Genomic DNA, 26,600 nt, shown 5'->3' on the forward strand with positions numbered 1-26,600 from the left:
AGTCCAAACTTGTTATAATTTCTTTAAGAGATGGCTTTAGAAACAATTACTATAAAAATTTTGACTTTTAGAATGTCGAAAATCAGCCTAGCGCTCAAATAATGCATTAATTTAAAAATCACGTAGCATACTTCTAAGCGTAAGACCTTTTGTGCTTAACATACTTTTATGCTTTACACCTTTTATCTCTCATATTCCATTCCGGTAACAAACGATGACTTATAATTCTCCGCCGATTCATCAAATACGTCAAATGCGTCAAATGCTCTCATTTCTCTCTTTTCTCACTCTAACTCTCAAACAACCTTGTAGAAAATGCTTTTTAGACTACAACAACTCATCCAAATCATTCGCGTAAATATTTAATTGAATGCTTGCAAACGTACTCGTATTTATCAAAGGTTCCGTGATAAGATACGACCTTGTCATTTGTGCTTATCATTTTGCGCGCAGAAATTTAAACCTACGCAGTAGATTTAGTGTTTTATTGTAAGAAATTATACTCGTAAAATAGTGCTTTCTTCATATGAGAAATTCCCATGTTAGTTTATTTACGCCATTCATAATAATAATGAATTGAACTTTCCAAAAATTATGATTATAGCGCTGCCGGCAACTAAGAAGAAGAAAAAGAAGCATTTTGAATTGAAGTGAAAAAAATCGAGTGAAGTTATGAAAAAAATAGATAACGGTAGACTATTATCAATATGTTTGTGAAGAGATAAAGTAACGAGCTTCGCAAGTAGTAGTAGGTAATATTACTTAGATTTATGAGGAAGGAAGTGACTGATGTTTTCTTAAATTGAATTAATGACGCACGCCAACTACTCTTAATTGGTTTGAGTCACTTGAAAGACATATAAAAGATAAGTTATAATAGGTGTATGGATATAGAGTGATTCAAAACTATTCGAGGAAGGTGGCTCGAAAGTTTTGAAAATTTTCAAAAAAGACGATAAAGAACTCAACTGTAAATGAAAACAGTTAAAGCTTGTTACCGAATCTGGCATAAAACAGATCGGATCTATAAAACACTGAAAGATAAACAATTAGAATTAATGGTTTTAGAAAGGTTATTTCGAAACTAAGCTACACGAGTCAGAAGCAACTTTTTTAATTGTGATCTGGGGATGTCACACAAGTTATTTAAGAATACCTATTCTAGTTTGCTATACTATTGGCATAAGGTATACTTCGTTCAATTTCTATGAAAGAGAAATAGAAAACCCAGAACTATTTGACATCGTGTGGCTTTAGAGCACTATAAATGCGATTTCGAGCGGTTAGGGACTCTCTTTATTTTCATTATTGTCGATTTCGGACCTCAGCTGGGAATTTTAAACCTATATCTGAAGTTAAAAATATCTCAAACTATTCAGTTGATGACACAATATTTGTAGAACCCTTATATGCCGGAAGAAAACTATGTTTTACCACATATATAATACAGACTCGTATATTACCTCGGCGAACTTTCGGTTAGCTGAATTTGGGGTTACAAGGTCTTCTCACTGATGTATTGCGAGCCATCAGCTCAAAAGTATTAGACCACAAATGTAATCAACGGGTCAAATTATGAGAATTCTGGTAAAATATAATCTGGAGAAAACAAAGAAATTATTGAAAACTGTTCGAAAAGTACTACGAAACGTGGTTTGTGTGTTGTTTAATGAAATTGTTGCTTGTCAGTTAAGATTGCTGCACTCATTAAAGATATGAGAATGCAAACAGCAGACCACATTGACTCTGCAAACCATAAATTGGTCAAATCGCAAGCTTATAAAGCTATTAAATTTATTGCCAACCTTTAAATGCTTGATAATGTACGTAATTGTGTTGAATTTATAGTCACAATATATAAAATGAGCGTAAATTAACGGAAAATCCCCTCTGCTACACTTAACGTTCTTAGAAATACACAAAACGACACAGTTGTTGTATTTAAACAATCAACCGTTACTTTTTAATTCTTACCAATATTTATCGGGGCACACACACATACATATATAAATACTACTTATAATCGCTATTGTGTTCTCTTCATTTTCCCAACCAATCTTTATTTTATTTTTGTTTTTATGAAAGCCTCACGACATGTCTAAATATGGCAATGTTTTCATACAAGCTGATAAAAGTTTTGTTTAAACAAAAAAATAACACTGCAAAAATACCAACAACAACAACAATAAAAAAACAACACGAGACTTATAAATATTTGCGCAATCAGACTGCTGTGACACTTCACCGTTGTATATGTGTGTGTCGAACGGTGACAGACACGCTTATCGCTGATAATGAATTGTTAAAATAAAAATACAAAATCAATTACAATAACAATACAAATATCAACAAATAAAGGTAAATGTGCCGATTTTCGCATATTTGCGCATTTAAAAGAGTTCAATAAGTGAATGGCATTTAATTGGGTAATATTAAATTCACTTTCGCCAACAACACTAATCTCACGAGCGTTCGATAAACTTAACGATATATTTAGTTATGCTAATATCTACTCGTATACGAAGTGGTTTAAGTGAAGTTATTAAGGGATTCAAGGTTTTTTGTTTGCAAAAGGAATATATAGATTTGACAGATTTAGTCTACTGATCTTCAAAGCTTCTGTGTATGATCATTGAGCAAGTTGAACGCTTTTACTATACATTTCTGTTGCTTATTGTGAGATCTAACAGTTTCAAAATCTGGCAAGATGATTATGCTCAGGAGTTCCGAACCAACATCCGGGTTCAAAGACAGATTGTTGTAAAATATATATAGCATCACGATTGATCTTTAAACCATCTGAGATCGAAAAATAAACAATAATATCAGAAATCAAATAAACAATAATTTTATCGATTGTTAATCATGAGAATTATTAGGATCCAAAATAGGACTATAAAGACTTCTTCTTCGCTTTAGATACTAAATATCAGTAAATTAGGGTAAGGGACTCGAAAAAAGAATAATAAACATGGGTCTAGATAAAAAGCCAGTCAAATATTGAAAATAGAAACAACAATCTGATGTTAACACTTGATCTACATCTCGAAATGAGTTTCGAGAGCACTGGCTTAAAATTTATAAATAGGATACCATCTGGTCACAGCCATAACTTAAAGAAAGTATTCAAGATGGGATTTAGAAACCAAAAAGAATACGCAAGGCACCGATCCCTCACAAAACTGGACTGTAGCTACTCTTGAACGCTTAAGAAACCCCAGAAAAGACTCCCTGGAAAACCCTGAAATATCTGTTTCTGGAACACTCTTTGCTACCTGAAAATAATGTTTATATTCCTGACTTGTATGAGAACGTTTGAGTAAATCTTTTCAAATATAGTAAAATTAAAAAAAAAAATAGACATTTGAATAAATGTTTACCATAAAACGATTTTAAAATAATATTTTACATAACATAAAACATTTATTACCCTCCTCCCATTAGCTTTGTGAAGTGGATTCCTCAATTACCCAACTTCAAACTTCAGCGATAAAATGTGGTAACTTTGTACAGAGAATACGAAATATTTGATAACATAATTTTTGACAAGTTTGACAGCGGCACAAATACACAGACAACCAACAAAGGGGTAGCGGCTCAACAGTAGCCTTAACAACTGTTTATTTAGTTGACGCTGAGTGTTTGGAGCCAAAGGCGTAAGGAAATATAAATAATAAAAAATATCAAGTATGGCAAAAAAACTATAAATTTTTAACAATAAAAAAAATTACAAAAAAAAAATGTTAAATGGTAGTTTTATGACTCTCATACATAATATACATATGTGTATATACTAGCACAGTTAACAAGAACCGGATATTGGATATCGGTAGAAATGCAGTGTAAATAAATCAAATAAAAATATCAAGCACTATCAGTGACGGTTGAAAAGAAAATAAATATAAAAATTATAAATGATAAATCAGAAAAAAACAATAACAAAGAACTACGACGTTAAGCTAGGGGTCTAACGAAGGCAAGGTCACATATAACACAATTTTGAATTAGATTAGATTATTTTATATTACAATGGATTAACCAAAATCAATCAAAATATCGATGTCAACTCTCTCTTGCCGAAATCGAACTACATCTTTCAAGACCCCAGAGGAGTACCCCACGGATTTTAGCTCCCTTTATACGGAAATATCGATCAATTGTAGGATATCTTAATGGGTAAAATATATTAAATAGTCCATAAATTTCCCCAGCGCCCATACGCTAAATATAATTTTTTCATTATTCTAGGTGACTTTATTACGATTATATCGGTCACTGGATAAATGAGTCTGAACGAAGAAGCACAGTCAAATCACTTCACCACACTAAAACACACCAATCACCACATAATCAAAAGCACCACACTGATACGCTACATTCACCTCATCACTACATGCATTCACCTCATCACGAGAGAGAACACCACACACACACACACAAACATACACATACATGAACATGATGACACCACTCAGCACACAAAGTTCAACAAAAAGGAACGAGAAAGGATCTCGCGCCACCTTTTGTCGATATCAGCCGATCGTTCAGCACGTCCGTTTTCGCAGCATCCCGGTTCTCTATTTTTTATATACATTTTCTTATATACCAACGTTTAAAGCAAACATTTTCCATTTTTCATTTTCATATTGTATATTACATATAAACATTTAATTTGTATACTATACCAAATTTTCTTATTAAAAATATTTTTATAACGATTCTAAACTAAGTGCGTCTTCTCTTGTAAAATAAGAAACGAAAGTGAACACTACGGTGAGTATTTTGTTCAGTCACTTCTTGAATTTCTTAATACAATTTGTTGGAAATATTTTCTTCAGCATATTTTGTTGAATGTCAAAAACAAATTTAACATGTTCAGGTCTTTCTCAAGCCCCAATATACCAAAAACAGTGATTTTCGTACAACCGATTGAATTGAATGTGCCGAAGAGAAATTAATGAGTAGGTATATATATATTCTAGATCTCCATAAATCCTTCTTTATATGTTTTTATTATACTTTTTCTTGTAAATCGATTTCACTTTCATTCGTAGCTGATTATGTATAACATATTATATATGTAAGTATATACAATGCCTCATTTGTTTAACTCTGCTGCATCACGTTTTGATTACACGAAATTAACTTCTTTGAATTTCTCACATTTCTTTCTTACTTTCAATAATATTTTCAGCAATTCATTGCGATCACTTCATATGATTTCTTTATGTATTAGTTTTTCTATTTTTCCATTTTTTTATTATTTCCCCTTTTTTATTTTTTTTTTTTTTAGAAATGCAATAGTCAAACACTACCTTCATTGCTGACATTTGATTTTAGCTCTAGATTTCGCCACTTCAACGTTTGACAACTGCATTAATTAATACGCTTGCAATGCTTGATGTTATCTAGATACTCGTGTCAAGTCACTGTATATCATTCAAATGCAACGTTAAGGTTTTTTTTTCATTTGCAACAATTAAAATACGAACGTGTGAATTTTATTCTGTAATCACTAGTTTGTGAATGTAATTGTATATATACATACATACAATATACCGATGTCAAGTTGACTGTCTCATGAAGTGCTCCACACTGTATTGTACGAGTCATCCGTGAGTATTTATTTAAATTTCCTAATATTTCAGAATAACTTGGTCAACAAAAACATCTTCATTCAACTGGTATAACCGCTTACTATAACTGCCAGTCTAATGCATTTATACCAATTGTTTGTTCGATTCGCCACTCTCATAACTGGGTCGAATTAAAGAGATCTATTACATTAATTGATTTTTTTTTTTTTTTGTAATTATTAATTTTTATTTAATTTATTTATTATTATTATTACTTTTTCATTGTTATTACTTTATTTTTTATTTTTATTTTTTTTACTTGTATAATTTTCATTACAATAATTTCTCCTAAACCACTGGTTTTTGAATATTTACTAGCACGCGACCTACTTTCAAGTGCCTAATTAGTAATTAAAAATTAATAATTATACTCCAATTGTTATGATTCACAAACACTTATGGACTCATACATTTTTGAAAAAAAGTAGAACAAAAACTAGAACCCTTCCTAAGCGCACATACTGAACTCAAACCCAATTCAACTAACTATTTTAGTACTGTTCATACCAACAAGCAACAAAAATACAAGGGTAGTTCAAAAAGTCCATAAAATCCCCCGCACAATAATTTCCAAAGCAACACTGTTCTGGTTCGTTGGTCGAACTAATCATTCGGTTTATGTTTAATAGAAAAAGAATTGAGGGAACTTCTTAAAAGATCCAAAAACAAACAATATGAGGGGATCGTCTATTTAAAACTCATATTCATAGAAAAGTAGAAAAAAAATCGATAGGTAGGCTCTAGACAAGGAAACTATATTCATCGAATTCAATGATAACAAAGTTTTTGGCAACATTTTTTTGGAAGAAAGTGTTCACAAAAGTCATAATTTTCTAAATAACACAAGTTCTTTCAATAAACTATGAAGCAGGATAACGAGATTGGAAGATCAATACACCAACAAACCTGCGGTTCTATTTTTATATGGAATATATAACCTAGAAAAATGTGAAATATATTAAGCGAGTTAATGGTCATAATTTTCGATCTCACTTGGGAGTAAGTGTAAAAGAATTTGTCGAAGAAAGAAACTAAAATATTCGAGAAAAGGGTCTGGAGTAACAAAATCTATTGAATTAGATTACATATTTCGATCTCATCCAACATTTTAGAACAAATTAGGGTCTCCGCGATAATTTTGCTTAACAAATACGTGGGAAAGCTTGGATTACAATATATTTGGTTCAAAAAAAGAGAATGGATTACTTGAAATTTGAAGAAACTATGACGAGAATTGAAAAAAACGACTAATTGATATGAGGTATTAGATTAGAGCGATTCACAATTTTTTATTTTGACTTATTAATGGGTCAGTTGGCAAAGAATCGGCCGATGCCAATGCTGATACAGAATTGTTTGGCCGATACTGGTCGATGCCGATGCCAAGGCCAATAATCGGTCGGACTCTAGAGACTAGACTGGGCATACAAAAAGCGCCCATAAATATATTTTTCCGATAATCTACTAACTGAACGACCTGTCCTCGTACATACGCATGTCAGAAATTAAATTAATATTTCAGTATAGTCTGCCAGTACAATTTAAATATGTGGGCACGACTTTCCAAAGACCCCACACACACAAGCATACATAGAGAACATATGCAGAGAGCAGCTGACCATTATACACCGGTATGTATGAATATAGGGAGACCACAAAGCCCAGTTAAACGATTTTCCACGTGTGAGCAGCAATTGGTGTTGCTGCGTCGTTGTTGTTGGCTTTATTGACATGCCTGAGTTGACATGACATGCTTCGAAACGGTTTTTGGTATGGGGGAGATATGGAGCACATTGAAAGTAATGGCTTGTTAGACATGCGAGCCACTAAAATGAACCTGTGCGACTAACTGTTTGTTTGTAAGTATAGACTAACTTTGGCTCGCCTCGACTTTGCTGGCATGTAATTGGGCCATCAAACGGTTGTTGTTGCTATTTTTTTGCTTTTGATTTTGTTATTGTTGTTGGGTTTATTGGTTTGTTGCCCTTTCTATGCATAGTTGGACTTCATGGCGGCGGTCGGTGCTAAGCGCCAGCCAAACGAAACGGTCGCACAAAATGCCGACAGTGAAGGTGGTGACGGTGTGGGTGGAACGCAATTAAATGCAAATGGATGTGTGTGTGTGCAGCTCAGCTGTTGGCGCAGTGGGTGCGGTCGGCTGATTCGATCAGTCAACAATTTGCGTTGCAAGTGTGAGTCTTAAGGGGTGCGGTTCAAAGTGGAGAGCCTTAGTCCACTTGATTCTTCTGCACTCTCTGGCTCCACGTTCTACATCTTCCAACAACACAGCAAGCAGGCAGATGACATCAGTTGCATAGCTATGCAGCAGCTGGCTAATCACGACAATAACAACAACAATAATAATAAAACGAAAATTAATTCAACTAAGAGCTCTAATAAAAGCTAGCAACAACATCATTGGCATTTTTAATAAAAATAGTTTGGTTATGGGAAGTTTTCGCATGCCACAAGTGGCTTTCGGTTTGAAAAGGGTCAAAATGCACGTCGCAAAAAATCGTTTAATCTCATTTAATAAGCTAACGGTATTAGCAAAAATAATTGTAGGGTTTAGTGGTGTTACAGCATGAAATTTCGTTTTCACCATCTGCTCGCCAGCGCCGCTCCAGTTATGTGGTACGAGGAAGTGTTTGGTGTTGCAAAAAGCCGCCTTATTAGTGCAAGTGGGTAGACATGGCGGCCGGCATGCTAAAACGTGACTTACATAATTTGTGTCTATTATTAATGAAAGTGGTAATAGTTTGGCAAAGGTTTTTTTTCTAGTATTTATGAACGACTATTAATGGGTTAACAGGTAACTTTATAAATATTTTAAATTATATATTTACTGACTTGATGGTAGCATATTAAAATTGGAGAGAAGAGTCTATCTCTCTTTCTCATTTTCCCTCTTATTGTCTCTCTTTCGCTCTCTATCTCTATATGTACTTCTCTGACTCAGAATGTTCAGTTAAAGAGAAAAATAGTACTTCTGATAGAATGAATAGAATTATTCCTCATCGAAGACCTAAAGTTACTGGTAATGTGTGTAATCCTGGAATGTTCCTTCTCGTGAAACATATGTCACCTCTCCATTACTATCTCTCTGTTACAGCCCTCTCACTCTTTTCGTATCTATCTCACTCTTTCTTCCTTCGACATAAATTCATATAATTATTTCCTTTATCTATCTCTCCCACTCTCAATGTATATCGTCCGTCACTCTTTACAGCCCTATCTTCTTCTCTTTCTCTCTCTATTCAGCATAGATTCGGTTAATTATTTCTGCTTCTCTTCCTCTGTTTCTTTCCTATACCGGAATTTTGAACTCTCTTTATGGTTTCCTTATTCTCTAACTTATATAATTGAACATATCAAACTTTTATATACTTTTCTTGGAAAAAAGTAGCTTTCTCCGAAACATAAAATTCAGGGAACACAAAATTTTATCAAACTACTCTAAGATAATAAAGGGGTTTCTCTTTGGGAGTTTTGTTTGCTTCTATCTTTTATCAAGGACCACGAAGATTTTCTTCATTAAAAATTTTACTTAACTCATTTATGGGAGCTAAACAGTGCACAGCCTAAGGACTCAAGTTGTAACATATCAACTTTTACATTTCAAATGTAAACGTATGCGGGTTATATATGTACATATACACTGGTGGTCACATAATTAAGGACACTCCGTTTTCTTTTAAAATATTGGTTTATTTTATAATTTAAAAGCTACATATTTTTTAAACTTCAGTTACCATATTTATTATCTTCTAATGTATAGATTTATTGAAAATTTAACGAACAAATTGTTTCTCATCTGAAACAAATAAATTAAACTTGGATTCATCACTCAACAGTATTTGTTTCCAAAAATCTAAGGGTTTTCCGATATACTCCTTTGCAAATTTAATACGACTCTTTAAGTTTTTGTTTGATACGTGCGGTTTTTTTCTTGCGATTCAAGAAGACGACATCTGATGGTTCGTGTTGATACATCGTTGGTCAGTTGATCCTTTATCGTGCCAAGAATTTGCCTGGAAGTTAAAAAAGGATTTGCCTTGCAAACTCTACAAATTACACGATCGTCCTTTGAAGTAGTTTTTCTGGGCCGTTTTTTTCTTATTTTACTCCCTGTCCTCCGTAATGACCATTTGATTTTGAGCATAAAAGTTCCTTCGCTACGTCTCTAATGGGCATTTTTTCCTTCACGTACTTGTAAATAATCATTTTCCTCAATTCTGGAGTACAACTCTTTTTTCGACCTATATCTAACAGTTATTTTATTTGATATTGAATATTTAGTTAATATACAAATGATTTATACAACTTACCGCAAGTTTTTGTGTTAAAATAATAAAAAATACAATAAAAAAAAATTGGTGTCCTTAATTATGTGACCAAGCACCAGCACACTCAAAATACAATAAATTCATCAAACCGCCGAATTTTAGTAAAAGTGTCTAAATTTGTGACTCAAAAACGTGCTACATTTTTGAGCACAGTTATAATATACCGTTGCAATTTACAGTGGGTCTCTAGACGAAAATTTAGTGCTAAAAACATTGAACTGAACTAAAACGCGTGTTTTACTCAACTTTATTTTGTCCCTAATTATGTGGCCACCAGTGTATATCTAATCAACCTCCATTCGTTCAAATGCAATTCAATTTATCAAATAAGCTTTTATTCAGGCGTCTCAAGAAAACCCTTTCAAATTGACCACCTTGGCATTGATCCAGGTCCAGGTTATTTTTCACACACAGCCACTTATCAATGTCAACAAATTCGTGGCGCATAATTTTGAAGACTTTGCCATATAAATTGTTGTTTAAAAAAAAAAACACAAAAAAAATGTATATTCCACTATGTTAAATTGCCAAAATAATTCATTGCTTAAATATAATGCAAGCAGCATAACAATCAACGAGCTTAGCATAATTTGTTGTTGCTTCTTTAACGTTTTTTTTTTTTGACAATCCGTTTAGCATAATAATATGAAATTATTCACATCAATCAAGTGACATTAACACGCCATGGCGCAGCATGATAAGCCAGACTTGCCGCTGGGAAGCAGTTTGGCCTTAGCATTTGTGGCTTTTATGGCAAATAAAAAAATAAAAAAAAATTTACAAAATACTGTTAAATAAATATTGTAAAAAATAAAAATTATAAACAAAATATATAAAAAAATATATTATAAAAAATATGAAGTCATAAAAAATAATGCAAAAAAATAAAAAAAAAAATTATTAAAAAAACTGAAAAAAGTAAAGAATAATAAAAAATAAACAAAAGAAAATAACAACAAAATAATAAAAATTAATCAAAAACAAAAAAAAAATAACAAAGTTACAATAAAAAACAAAAATCCACAAAAAAATACACTCAAAATTAAGTTATAAAAAAAGTCGAAAAGTTTTTTCTTCATCTTTTTCTGACGTGCTGGGTCGTGAATTATTATTCGAAATTTGTTTCTGTCACTATTTTTGCTTTATTTTATCGCATTTTCTTTATTATCTCTCATCATCACACAACACAATAAAGAGCCGGTGTCTTTATACCCATATTAAACAAAAGTGATAATAAATATATGATAGGAGGATGGAGTCATATGTAGAAGTTCACGTAAGTGAGGAAAGTTTCTGACTGCCATTCACTTGGGAGTGGCCAGGAACGATTCTTTTACATGTGGCTCAAGCAGCTCACAACTTCCGGTCTTAGACCAAGTATCCTCTGGGTAGCCAACAGACATCCGTCTGGAAGCGAGCTAAAGTGAGAAGGCGAATCCCGCTTATGCGGTTGTGCGTAGGGCTTGGGACCCACCACATAAAAACGAATAACCAGTGAATAAGAAACACAGGCCTCGGATGAGAAACCCCCCTTTTGATGACGACCACGGCAAACGTATAAAGGACTATGATTTAAGGGCATGCACCTGGAATGTCCGGACCCTTAATTGGGAAGGTGCCTCTGCCCAGCTGGTTGATGTCCTCGTAAGAGTAAAGGCTGACATCACCGCAATCCAAGAAATGCGATGGACGGGACAAGGACGGAAGAAGGTGGGTCCTTGTGACATCTACTACAGCGGCCATATAAAGGAGCGCAAATTCGGTGTGGGATTCGTGGTGGGAGAGAGACTCCGTCGTCGAGTCCTGGCATTCACTCCGGTGGATGAACGTCTAGCCACAATCCGCATCAAAGCGAGGTTCTTCAACATATCGCTGATTTGCGCCCACGCCCCGACGGAAGAGAAGGACGATGTGACCAAAGATACCTTCTATGAGCGCCTAGAACGTACCTATGAGCGCTGCCCCCGCCACGATGTCAAAATCGTGCTTGGCGATTTCAACGCTAGGGTGGGTAAAGAAGGTGTCTTTGGCACAACAGTCGGAAAATTCAGCCTCCATGACGAAACATCACCAAACGGTCTGAGGCTGATCGACTTCGCCGGGGCCCGAAATATGGTCATCTGTAGCACTAGATTCCAGCATAAGAAAATCCATCAAGCTACTTGGCTGTCCCCGGATCGAATCACTCGCAACCAGATCGATCATGTTGTGATAGATGGACGACATGTCTCCAGTGTTTTTGATGTGCGTACGCTTCGTGGTCCCAACATCGACTCGGACCACTATCTTGTAGCAGCTAAGATACGCACCCGCCTCTGTGTAGAAAAGCGCACACGTCAACAAACACAAGGAAGGTTCGACATCGAGAAGCTGCAATCACAACCGACAGCCGAACGATTTTCTACTCGACTTGCACTCCTGCTCTCTGAGAGCACTCATCAGCATCTCGGTATAAGGGAGCTGTGGGACGGCATATCAAACTCCTTACGTACAGCTGCAACCGAAACCATTGGTTTTCGGAAAAGTCAAAAAAACAGCTGGTATGATGAGGATTGTCGTCTCGCAGTGGAGAGAAAACAGACTGCCTACCTCGCAATGTTGCGATCGACCGCAACACGAGCGGGATGGGAAAGATACCGAGAGCTGAAGAGGGAAGCGAGACGCATTTGCAGAAAAAGAAAGAAAGAGGCAGAAATGCGTGAGTATGAAGAGCTTGACAAGCTGGCCGACAGGGGTAATGCTCGAAAATTTTACGAAAAGATCCGGCGACTAACTGAAGGTTTCAAGACCGGAGCACACTCCTGTAGGACCCCCAGCGGTGATCTAGTGGTTGATGACCAGAGTATACTGTGTTTGTGGAGGGAACACTTCTCCAGCCTGCTGAATGGCAGTGAAAGTACAACACCAGGAGATGGCGAACCCGATTCCCCAATCGACGACGATGGAACAGATGTTCCATTGCCCGACCGTGAAGAAATTATAATAGCAATTACCCGCTTGAAGAACAACAAGGCGGCGGGGGCCGATGGATTGCCGGCCGAGCTATTCAAATACGGCGGCGAAGAGCTGATAAGGTGCATGCATCAGCTTCTTTGCGAAATATGGTCGGAAGAAAGCATGCCCGACGATTGGAATCTCAGTGTACTCTGCCCAATCCACAAAAAGGGAGACCCCACAATCTGCGCCAACTATCGTGGGATAAGCCTCCTTAACATCGCTTATAAGGTTCTATCGAGCGTACTGTGTGAAAGACTAAAGCCCACCGTCAACAAACTGATTGGACCTTATCAGTGTGGCTTTAGACCTGGAAAATCAACAACTGACCAGATATTCACCATGCGCCAAATCTTGGAGAAGACCCGTGAAAAAAGGATCGACACACACCATCTATTTGTCGACTTTAAAGCTGCTTTCGACAGCACGAAAAGGAGCTGCCTTTATGCCGCGATGTCTGAATTTGGTATCCCCGCAAAACTAATACGGCTGTGTAAGTTGACGTTGAGCAACACCAAAAGCTCCGTCAGGATCGGGAAGGACCTCTCCGAGCCGTTCGATACCAAACGAGGTTTCAGACAAGGTGACTCACTATCGTGCGACTTCTTCAATCTATTGCTGGAAAAAATAATACGAGCTGCAGAACTAAATAGAGAGGGTACAATCTTCTACAAGAGTGTACAGCTCCTGGCGTACGCCGATGATATTGATATCATCGGAAACAACACCCGCGCCGTTAGTTCTGCTTTTTCCCGCCTGGATAAGGAAGCGAAGCGAATGGGTCTGGTGGTGAACGAGGACAAGACGAAATATCTCCTGTCATCAAACAAACAGTCAGCGCATTCGCGTCTTGGCTCCCACGTCACTGTTGACAGTCATAACTTTGAAGTTGTAGATAATTTCGTATACCTAGGAACCAACATTAACACCGATAATAATGTCAGCCTTGAAATCCAACGCAGAATCACTCTTGCCAACAGGTGCTACTATGGACTGAGTAGGCAATTGAAAAGTAAAGTCCTCTCTCGACGAACAAAAACTAAACTCTACAAGTCCCTCATCATTCCCGTCCTACTTTATGGTGCAGAAGCGTGGACGGTGTCAACATCCGATGAGACGGCACTAGGAGTTTTCGAGAGAAAGGTTTTGCGGAAGATTTACGGTCCCTTAAACATTGGCAACGGCGAATACCGCAGAAGATGGAATGATGAGCTGTATGTGTTGTTCGACGACATAGACATAGTCCAGCGAATAAAAAGACAGCGGCTACGCTGGCCGGGTCATGTTGTTCGAATGGATGAAAGTGCCCCAGCTCTGAAAGTTTTCGATGCAGTACCCGCTGGTGGAAGCCGAGGAAGAGGGAGACCTCCACTCCGGTGGAAGGACCAGGTGGAGAAGGACCTGTCTTCACTTGGTATTACCAATTGGCGCCAAACCGCCAAAAGCAGAGATGCGTGGCGCACTGTTGTGGACTCGGCTATAACCGCGTAAGCGGTTTCTACGCCAGTTAAGAAGAAGAAGAAGATAATAAAAAATTAAATAGTAACAAAAAATTAAAATGTAAAAAATTAAAAAAAACTAAAGAAATACAAAAGAAATAAATACAAATAAAAGAAAAATGAAATCAAAAACAAAGAAAGAAAGTGTAGCAAAGGTAAAACATAAACTAATACAGCAAAGACATGTCAGAAGAAAGCGCTATGGCCAAAAATGGGTAGTAATATTTCCTTAACAGACAAAAATAAAAAAATTAAATGTTTAAAAATAAAAAAATAATAAGGAATTTTATTTATTTTATTTTTTTTGAATTTTACTAAAATATATCTAAGAATTTTTCTTGTAATTTTTCACTATTTATTATTGTTACTAATTTTTTAAATTTTATGTTTTTTAACATATTTTGTGTTTTTATATTTGTTTTTCAATTTAATAGTTTTTAATATTATTTATTTTTAATTTTTATTAATTTTAATTTTATTGTTTTACTTTTTTTTTAATAATAAAAATTATTTTGTAATTATCGTAATTAATTTTACCTCCTTCAATTTTTTTTCTTCTGTTTCACTAATTTTTTTAATAAAAATTTTTAACATTTCGTTTAGATTTTTTGCTGATAAAGTTTATTATTTCTTTCTAAACAATTTTTGTTTCTATAAATTTTAATAATTATTTTTCTCATCAGTATATTTTTTTTTTCAAATAATTTCTTAATTTTAAGTGTTTATATTTATTTTTTACTAATTTTAGATATCAATTGAATTTTTTTAAGTTAAAATTGTTTTTTTTTTTATTTATTTATATGAAGAATATTTGACTTTAAAAATTTGTATTTTCAATTTTTGTTGTTATTTTGTTTTTGGTCTAAAAAATTGCAACTTCTTTTATTATATAGCCGCCAAGAAGAAGAAGAAGAAGAAACGATTACACAACTTCTCTGTGGATGCAAGGCTCTGTACAGACAAAGAATCACAACTATTGGACGCGGTTTTCTCGAGGATGTGGGTGAAGTTGCTCATGTCAAATTGGGTGAGCTTTTTCACTTTATCAGGACCACATGAGGACTCGATAGTGTGAGGGATCTCAGTCCCAGTGGTATCACAATGGGCCTCCCAAAGGCCTAGGTGCGTCCTTTGACAGCCACTTAACCTAACCTAACCTTTATTATATATATTTTTAACACTCAACATTTAAATATGAGGAGTGGCTTATTAAACCTCGGCAATGTATAATAATAAGCAATGCGAAAAAAGGAAATAAATAATTTTTGCAAAAAATTCAGGGTGCGCTAAAGTTGAAGATTTCAAATAAATAGCACCAAATTTAGAGTTCGAGGTTAAGTTTTATGTAGGCAAAAATAACAATCTGTATATAAATACACAATAAAAAAAATAATAAAAATTAAAAATTAAATAATAATTAAAAAAATAATACATTTAAAATTAATAAAAATAAACAAAAATTACTTTGTAATAAAAATTTGTCTACTTTTATATTATAATTAAAAAAAAAAAAACCTAACAATTATATTATTTCAACAAAAAAATCACAACAACAGCAGTAAACAATGCTTTCAAAAGTGTGTCACTGGTTCAAGTTTGCAGCGTGCCGCGATTTTTAAATATAATATTTTTTTGCTTTAAATTAATTTTCTGCGGCCATGTCCGTTGTTGCAGCGCCTCTCCTCCCATAAACTTGTTTCAAACCGTTTGATTTTTTGTTATTTAATTTTTTTTTCTATTTTAATTATTTACTCATTTCCTCCTCGCCGAGTGTTTTGTCTAAATTTCGTGCGTAATTTTTAACACAAAATTTCAATGGCAATTTCTACGAGTTTCGCATGGCAATTGACAGGTTTACGACTGTACCATTGTATTCCAATGCATATATACATATTTATTAACATTCATACATATGTATGACATTTGCATTTGTAGTTTATTCATTGTGAAAAAATTTCGAAAACAAACGAGATGCTAATTGGCATTTGAATTAAGAGTTTATTGACATCGCTTTTGTTTAACTTAAGTGATGGCGTTTAGGTAAATATGTATTATATATACTCAGGGAAAGGAAAGATTTTTATTATAAAATTCTGAACAAATATACATATTTTTTATATGAAATAAATATAAATATTCACTGTTAATAATAAAAAATTAGACAAAATAAATGATATTTTTTTTATTTATTTCATTTATTTTTTCTATTTTTTTATTATTAACAGTTTCATCTAATCATGAATCACTTCATGCCAACATCAATAAAACAATTAGGAAACCTTCCATCCGGAAAAAAATTACTTAATTGAAAAAAAGAAGAATTAAACAGCAACAGTTGTAAAAAATTGATTGAAAATCACAATCTCTTAAACGGTCATCAATTTCACTCAAGTGAGCAACTAAAAATCAATTACTCGAACACCACTGCAAGCGAGCAAAAAAAAGACGCGCAACAATCAACGCCAATAAAATTTTGTAAACAAAAAGCATATGGAATTTCATGACTAATACAATGCGACGATGGAATACAACAATATAAATATGTACAACAACAAGAAAGTTGGAAAGTTTGCCCAAACAAGTGAGCGATTTGTCAGCAAATGGAGGAAGCCAGTGCGTGAGACAATTGTTTAGTCATCAGATCAATAGTGGGTGGAAAGAACACCGTTTTTTATAAATAAAAAAATTAACAAGGAAAAATTTATAAAACCCATAATTAATAACACAAAATTAAAGAAATAATAAAAAAAAAATAAAAGAAATAAAATAAATAATAAAAAAAATAAAAATATAATAAAAAAAAATTAAAATAACTAAAAACAATTATCAAAACTTAAGGGAGGGGTCTGGGTTTTCACTTTCGAAAAATCGATTTTTTTGGGTTATCTTATTGTTTAACATTTCAAGAATATGTCCTCAAAATTTTAATCCGATCTAAGCAATATTCTTGAAGTTATTGTTTAATTAGTCTCGGGGCCTTTAACGCTCTAACTCTACGGGCGGTTGGGATTGCAGTGCAGCTTTAAACGCGTTTTTTTCAAAACTAATTTTTTGTAGTCCGTGTTCACTGCCATTTGAAAACTACTCGACCGATTCATTTCAAACTTGGTACACATTTTCTTCATATATATGTATAATAATGTATAGAGGGTTTGAATAAAATTGCTTAATCGATATTTGAGATAAAAAATCACAAAAAAAGTGTTTTTTGCGCTGAAACCCAGACCAAAAAAATCCCCTTAAAAATTACAAAAATAAAAAAACCACAAAAAAAATAAAAATAAAAAAATATTAGATATAAAAATTTTAAAATAACATAAAAAATAAAAAAAATTTTAATTCTTAAAAATAAAGTTTAATTTAAAATAATGTAATACAAAAATTTTGGAAAGAACGGAAGAATTTATTAAGGAAAATTATAAAAAAAAAAACATATTTAAAAAAATTCATTAAATATTAAAGTTTAATATTGCAAATGCGAAAAAATATGTATTGGATTTATAAATAAAACTAGTAAAATTCCCTTCTTTAACAGCCTTCAGCCACTTACAGCACGAGCACTGCAAACAACATACCACTGTTAATCTTAACATTGCTGTTAACAACAACCTTCACTGTTACCTTTTTTTCTATTTTTTATTCTTTTGTTTAAATCTGCTGCCACCACGTGTACACAATATTGAGTCACTCTTTGGCATTCAGCACGATTTGTCTACGAGTATTTTGATTGTTTACATTTGGCAAGTGGATGTCGCCGCAGCGACTGCGATTGACACAGAAACTGAGTTTTGAATCACACTTTTCATTGAAGATACTCGTACAATATTGGCTATACACAAACAATAGTATATGTATTATAAAGTTAACATAAATGTTTACATAGTTATGCGCGCTGCATATTTACTTGTTGTTGGATGACGTAATGCTGTTAACAGCCAAATTGAGGCGCTGTGAAATTGACATTTAATCGATTGGGTTTCATAAATACTAGGGCTGCTATATATATTTCTGGCCTAGGCAACACTAAGTGTTGCCAGGTGTAATCTGACATTTCCATTGGAAAGTTTGACATTTTTTAGCATAACATCACTCAGAACGTTTTGTCATTTAATCGTGAATTGTTTTATTTACAGGGAATTAAAAAAATTATATCGGCCAAAAAATGGAATTAACTCGTGAACATTTTCGTGCGATCATTTTTCACAACTTTCTACGTGGATTATCGCGACAAGAGTGCATCGATGAACTAAAATCTTTGTATGGCTATGAAGTACCATCCTATAGCACTGTGAAAAACTGGTACAATGAATTCAATCGACGCTCGCTCAAAGACGAATTCCGTGAAGGTCGTCCAAAAACAGCCGTTGTGCCAGAAAACATCGATGCCGTACGTGAACTGATAATGCAAGACCGTCATGTAACATACCTTCAGATAGAGGCATGCCTATGCATTTCTCCCACCAGCATACATTCGATATAGCATGAACACCTGGCCGTAAAAAAGGTTTGTTCTCGTTGGATCCCGCACAATTTGACAATCGCTCAAAAAAAGGCTCAAAAAAAGTGCTTCGAAAATTGGTTTGAGCGCATGCAAAAGTGTATAAATCTTGATGGAGAATATTTTGAAAAACAATGAAACCATTTTCGTTGATAAATATTCCTATTTTCATTATTAGGCCAGAAATATATATAGCAGCCCTCGTATTGGTAGTTAAATTGATTCATTGAGTAATTTGGTTTGTAGTAAAACTGATTGAATGAAGTGACAAAGGAGTTTAGTTGTTGAGTGAGATAATTTAAAGAATTTTTTATAGAATTTATAGCGGTACTAAGTATATCTTAAGGTATTGTTAGAGGCAGTTAGAGATATGAACATCAACCTCAAGATTCTTTCAGCGGAGCAACTACGCACATTTTTCTAACACCTCTCTCTATGCCACATCCTCTCTCGTTCTCTCTCTCTCCCGTCCTATTTTTTTCTAACTCACTTGCTCTCTCCTTTTCTCTTTCCCACCATCTTACTGTGCCTATATCGTTTCTTCTCACTTCCTCTCTCTTTCCTTTTTTTCCCTCTCTCTCTGTCTCTCTCACATTCTCAGAAACACAAATACTCGCGCGAAAACCATATATATATTTTCCAGTGTTTTAATTCCCTTTTTACTGCGAAGGTCTTTAATGAGAACCCTTTGATAAAATTGCTGGGGTTTGCACTGTTCCTCGTAGTTTTATATCCTTCTCATTTCAACTTCTCTAGAATGCCCCGTTTCAGGAGATTTTATCTATAATTTTGATCGCTGATTCATCATCAGATCACTCAGATCTTGTCACTCACTTTATGAACTTTGGTCCCATTTAATCTTGAATTTTACTGTGAGTTAATTTGAGATTAACGAAGACATATAACCAAGATTTCGAACTTTCAACAAAAAAAATGTTTTAATTATAATTTTTAGGGATTTTACCTTAATTTAGCTACGGCTAGAATACTTGCTTAACATAAATTAACTCGCTGGTCATTGAAACTCAACAAATAAAGTTTGGAAGAGCTCTAATTAGAATAAAATAAATGATAAAATGAGAATAGCTTGAGATTCCAAAAATTGACACATAATCTAACATAATCTTACTAATAAAGCTTAGACACCTAACTCAGATATCTAAGTAACTGTTTTTTTCTAGTAAAAATCAAATAGGGTTGCATTATACAACATTAAAATCAGTCTATTGGATAATCTCTGTACAAACAAAGCAATTCGAGAACCCATAAGACACTTTAAGATTTATTAAAATTAATCTTATCCTTTCATTGCAAACTTTATTAGCTTCTTTCTTTATTGCACTTTAACATCCCATTGTTTATAGCGCAGCGAACAAACAGTAATAATTGAATTTAAATAGATATTATTTAATGGCTACTTCTTCCTCTACAGGTTGCTTAAAAAAAAAACACTTTAAATTTTGCATGGATTACGAAGAATGCAAGCGATCTTTCACACGGCCTCGGAGAGTAAGGAGGAAAGGAGGGTGCGCGCGCGCAATTTCTTTATCAGCTTTAATGCCAAAATGGGGCAATAAAATCCGTAAATGCCCACAGCGTATCGTTTTCAAAGTTTAATTCACCTTACACGCTGCTGGCAATTAGTACAAAGCGAATAAATTAACAACTTTAATGCAGTCGTAACTTTGACATTTACAGCTGTTTAAACAAATATGGCAACAGCAACGGCTAAGGAAACGCTTGTAATCAACGGTAATCAAATTGAAAAACAATAATAATAAATCGATATTTTTTTACTTTAGCAATTGCATTAAATTAAAAAAAAAATAAATAAATAAACTGAGCTCAAACCACCAGAGGTCATGAAAAATGCATGAGTAAGTCAGAAGCGCCTAAAATGGCAATTCGAACTCACTAAATTTATTATAAGCAAATATTCATTAATTCAAATTTCGAAATCATATATTATACAACCCACAAACGAAAATTCGAAATCGCATATTTGACAGCTGTAATTTTTTGTTGTTTTTTCTCTTTGGTTTATTCGCTCATCTACTGCAATATCGAGCGTCAACTTGGCTGCAGTTTATTCGTTCTTTATTTGTGTGCCGCTTTTCTGTAGTTCGCCTGACATTTTAGTGGGCGTTAAGTGATTAATTGGAAAAATCGAACGACTAGACTTAAGTGACGCTTATTTATATGTGTATGAAGGCGGCACATAAGCGAGTACAGGGTGGTATAAAACAGAAATATGTGAGCTTTAGAAGTAGGCGATGCAGTCTTATTTATGACAGCTATACAAAATTTAAATAAGGAGATGCTTGTGAATTCTCCACTCAGCGAATTAAAAGGATTTCAGAAGACAATATTTTGTAGAGTTGACACGTTTAAATAGAAGTTATCCTCAAGATTTGAAGGGAAATTCTACAACAAAGAAAGCACTTTAAACTTAGTGAAGTGTTTCCATATTCCGAAAACACTTGATCAAATAGCTTTGTATACTATTTAACTAACGGTTAAGTTAACAATTTATTATACAATTTAAAAAAGAGAATGTTAAAAATTATGTTAGCTAAAATATTTTGAAAGCACTGTAGAAACTCAAAAATATTTCGCACGCTTGAGAAATTGTTGAGATCGCTGTTGAGAATGAGCATGAGAATAATATATTCTATATTGGCTTTTGTACAAAATACAAAATAATTTTCTTTAAATAAAAAAAAAAAAGTCACACGCTTGAGAAATGGAGTGATCGCTGTTGAAAATCAGCTTGAGAATAATAAATTTCTCAAATGCTTGATAAAATATTAGTTTTTACAAAATACAATAGAATTTACTTTAAATTTTAGAATAAAAAAACTCACGCTTGTAAAAAAGTTGAGATATTTATTGAGAATCTGCATGAAATGAATCCAATTCTCAAATGCTTGATAAAATATCTATTAGTTTTTGTACTAAATACAATACAATTTACTTTAAATTTAAAATAAAAAAGTACACGCTTGAGAATATGTTGAGATTGCTATTTAGAATGAGCTTGAGAATAATACAAATCTCAAATGCTTGATAAAATATTAATTTTTAAACAAAATACAATAGAATTTACTTTAAATTTACATTAAAACAAATTCACGCTTGAGAAATGGAGTGATCGCTATTGAAAATCAGCTTGAGAATAACAAATGTCTCAAATGCTTGATAAATTATTAGTTTTTACAAAATACAATAGATTTTACTTTATTAAGAAATAATGAATATTGTCTCTATTTGCATTAGAATAAACAAGTGCTTGAGTTACTGCTAAACGCCTCCAAACACCAGACTGGTGTAAACACACCTCTCTGCCAACACACTCGAGTGCCAACATACTGATTTGGCATTCAACAACCAACAGCAACAACAATAATATTTTCGATTCAATAATAGAAAACTCGTTGCTGCGCCATGAATTGACACTTGGATATTTTATTATTGTAAAAGAATGCTCGAGAGTCCGCTATTTATTTGCGCTTACAAAATTTTGCAATTCTTTTCTTTTTATTTTTGCCCATTCATTTTGACTTAAAATATTTATGCTGCTGAAGGCCAAACATCAACAGAGTGAATGTTTCTTGGAGTGTTGGCTTTCGGCTGTCGGCTGCCGTAAGCACCTGCGCGTCACGTCACGTCTCACTGCTGTGCACTTCACTTGCAGCACAACTCAGCCCAGCTCTGTTTACGTTTACGGCTTGTTGTCACAACAATCTTTGTTGCTATTTTGTTCTTATTACAATAATTATAATAGCTGTTGTTGTTGTTGATCATTTTATCTTGGCGAGCAACCCACGTTGGGTTGTAGGTTTATCCGGTGTATGAAAGCTAGAAGTGTTTGGTAATTAATATAAATCTTAAAAAAGGCACACAACAACAATAGCCACAACAAAGACCTGTAATGCGCAATTACGCGCTAGAACTTTATCATCAACAGAGAAACAAAAACAACAAAGAGCAAAATAGGTTAGCGTAGTAATGTGGGCGCTGATCAGCAAGTGTTGACGCAAGTGTGTTTTTCCAGCTCTTTAAACATTCTCAACTCAATTGTTACTCACTGTTCCCACATCGCACTTAATTAGTTAAACTCTACACTAACATTTCTTAAACCTTAATTTATTAGAAAACATGTTCTTTTTTCATACCTAATCGAATTATCGTAAAATGATTTAAAAGCTGATAAGTTTAATAAAAGCTCGTCATATAAGCTTTTTCTTACATAAAATTATAGATTAGACTTATTTTTCAATACTTAATAAATCTCTAAAACTATTACATTAGCCCTCTTTTTCTAAAGGTTGAATTTAACACTTATTTTCATATTATGAGCTTTTTCTGCTGAAAGCTCTATAGAGCTTTTAAGATTTTTTTCTAAACCGTTCTAGAAAATTATTGAATGAAAATGGATTTCGAAAAATTTTTAATGCTAAGAAGAATTCTGCGATCTTTTAACCGCATAGTTAGAAAGCTAGAAACAAAGTTAGATCCAGAAATATATATCGACGCAGTTTATAATCATAAATGCTTAGTCAAACATAACATAGATTCACATAAGAATTTCACTAGTCCATGATTAGACTGGGAACATGATTTCTCATCTTCATGACAAAATATAGAAATATAGGTTAAACAAGAAAATCACATAGAGCTTTACAAAAAGCTCTACATAATATATAGTTTATAAAAAAAGGGTTCTATTTTATCGCCAGTGACTAAAATATTAAAAAGATATACTCTGCAGCGATCTCTTCAAAGTTACTTTCTTTATCAGTGTCACTGGACTTTTAATACAAACAATTTTTTATCAATTAACAATTAAAGCTAATACAAGAATTTGCGTTGTTAACAAGGTACAAAATCAATTGTATTCTAATTGGTATTGATAGCGTATAACGGTGTAAATATTTACGAATGCCATTAGCATGCTTACATGCCTTGATAACGAAGTAAATAAATCAGCAAGCAATAAAGATAAAAAAAATAAAAATTCGGTAGAAATTTACTCGGTTCATTTGCAGACGCTTGGCGATAGGGGATCATAAATTATAGGTACTTATACTAACACATGTTCCCATAAAAGACCAGCGACAACCACTCCGATTAAGTTTATTGCGGGTGAATATGGAGTTCATATAATAATACATTTCGCTAGTATTATAGGTTATGATCTCATATAAGTGCTAGTATTAGGTAGATTGGTTATTACCAGTAACGGAGGGTTTGGTCAGTTAGTTTTTGAATAAATTTGTAAGAACTAGCGCTAAAGATTATTTAAGAACAAAGGAATGTAATTAAAGGTGTTATAAGGTAGCCTTATCGATCTGAGTGGTATAGTGGACTGAGCGAAAGAGACAGGGACAGCAATAATGTGTAAGTAGAAAGAGAAAGACATTAATCCGAGAATTCTAGGAGAGATTGATTATATAGAAAAGCATAGAGGAAGACAGATACTTGCGGAAGAGATACAGATAAAAAAATCTGAAGGAGTGAGAAGGAGAAAGAAGAAATTTATAAGATTTTCATGTAAAGTTTACTCGAGGAATTTTCAAATGAAACATGATTTTTGATATTAGGTCTACAGGTCTTGCTTCCGCCGTTTCCCAATAGATGTCTCTAGGGTCAAGCACTGGTCGATTAAATCGTTTTATATCGATCTTGGACATTTGTGTCAATATTAACCCAACAAAAGTTGTAGACCTAAGCAAAGTTGTAGACTTAATAAATATTAAAACGAAGGCTCTGAAATAAATTCTATAAAAATTTAAAAAAATGTCAAAACTTTTGGAAAATTCATAACGAATAATTGTTAGCTGTCAGCTGTCATTGGCTGAAGAAAATATTAAAACAAACTTGAATGTTTTGGGCATTCAAATTTGGAAGGCTGTAAAACGTTATTTAAATTAACTTTCGAATAAAAACGAAAAATTTCCTATCTAGTTGATATAACATATTCATTGTCAGCAGTCAGTTGTCATAGGTGAATATTTGACAAACACTATAAGTGTGTTAATTAGTGCTAATTCAATTAAATAAAATTACAAAATTAATGAAAAACTGTATTTATTTTCTTATGAAATATTTAAGCTGTCAGCTGTCAACTGTCATCTATCAGTTTTGTGTAGTTCAGATAATTGAGGGAGAGATAAGAGAATTTTAAGGAAGTGAAGCTGAGATATTTGTAAGATATTCGCTCTTGAAAAGTTTTGATCCCAATTAAAATAAATTTTCTCAAAAATATGAGCTTTAACATCACATTAGGTATTAAGACCCTAGATAACATCGAGTATGCTTTTAATGCGATTTCTCTTTTAATAATTTTAGATCTTCAAACTCCAAATTAACGCGTTAATATATAACTGATCATAACATGATCATAAAACTAACGTAAGCAGATCATAATATATAATTAACGACAGCTTTTAGCGCCAAAACAACGATTATAAGAAAAGCCGAATATATAGTTATCTTTACGTATAGTAAAATAAAAACAAGAATCATAAAAAAATAAACAGGTGCAATGCTACACTTCAAGCAACAGCAGCCGGAAACATTAGACAACCGGGTAACAGACAACTCGAAACTGGAGAAAGACAGAGAGAGAGAGAGAGAAGGCAGCTGAAATGTGATTATGCAACACCATTTAAGGGAAAATAAACAACAATTTAAGCAGAAGCGCCGCACGTCATGCCGCCACCATTTAACCATTTAACACATAACCTCACAAACAGAAAAACATTAAATAGTTGAAAAAAATTAATGAAAACTTCACGCTTCGCGGAGAAATGCACTCCACTTCTCTTAAGTATAAGTAGTGTTAAGTATGAAAATAAAAGTAAGTAGCAGAAAAAATAGTTTAATCGACGGCAAAAAGAGGTACAAAATGTGGTAACAATCGGTTTAAAGCGTCGACAAAGTGTCGAAAAAAGTGACGTCGATGTTAGAGATGGGGGGCACTTCAAGTTGGCGCAGTCTATTGTCTGGATGTAAGTAGCATTCAATGACGGCTTAACGCATTTTGCTCCAGTTTTTATTGTTGCTATTAAAAATAAACTCATACAGACAGACACATAAGGAGTTTTTTATGGTGTTTCGCGACAGTCAGTGCGCATCTAATGCGTGTCTAAAGAGTATTACGTTGTCGCGGTAACTTCATATCAACGCCGCTTCGAGGGTTTTTACTTTTATTTACTAGTTCTTTTTTTTGCTAGACTGGTTTTATGTCACATTTTTCGAGCGTATTACCTTCATTCCGTTTTTTATTTCAAATGAAAGCAAAAGTGGCGAGACTCTTCAAAGTGACGCTGCTGTTGACTGCCTGATCGTCAGAAATCGATGTAATATTAATAAAAAACTAAAAATAATCATGCTTCGTGGTCAAAACTACGTTGGTCGTTAAATCTGGAAGCAACTGCTTGTCATTGCGCAAATCATAAGTCAAAAAGGTCAGATAGGGTTTAATAAGATTTGGAAAAATGTTTTTTTTTTTCTATTGGTTGTTGTGACAGCGGCAAAGTTCTTCAAATTATTTTGAAGAGTCCGGATCATTTTGTATTGTTGAGTTATGCTGACTTATCTCTGTAAGAAAAACACTCGCACA

General features: G+C 33.6%; 1 protein-coding gene across 5 annotated transcripts in view; it reads right to left on the reverse strand.

Moving 5' to 3' along the window:
- LOC105219588 (probable serine/threonine-protein kinase DDB_G0267686) overlaps positions 1-26,600 on the reverse strand; it is a 155,389-nt gene that overhangs the window by 38,749 nt on the left and 90,040 nt on the right. The window lies entirely within an intron of this gene.

This window comes from Zeugodacus cucurbitae, chromosome 6 (assembly GCF_028554725.1).
Source record: "Zeugodacus cucurbitae isolate PBARC_wt_2022May chromosome 6, idZeuCucr1.2, whole genome shotgun sequence".
Taxonomy (NCBI): domain Eukaryota; kingdom Metazoa; phylum Arthropoda; class Insecta; order Diptera; family Tephritidae; genus Zeugodacus; species Zeugodacus cucurbitae.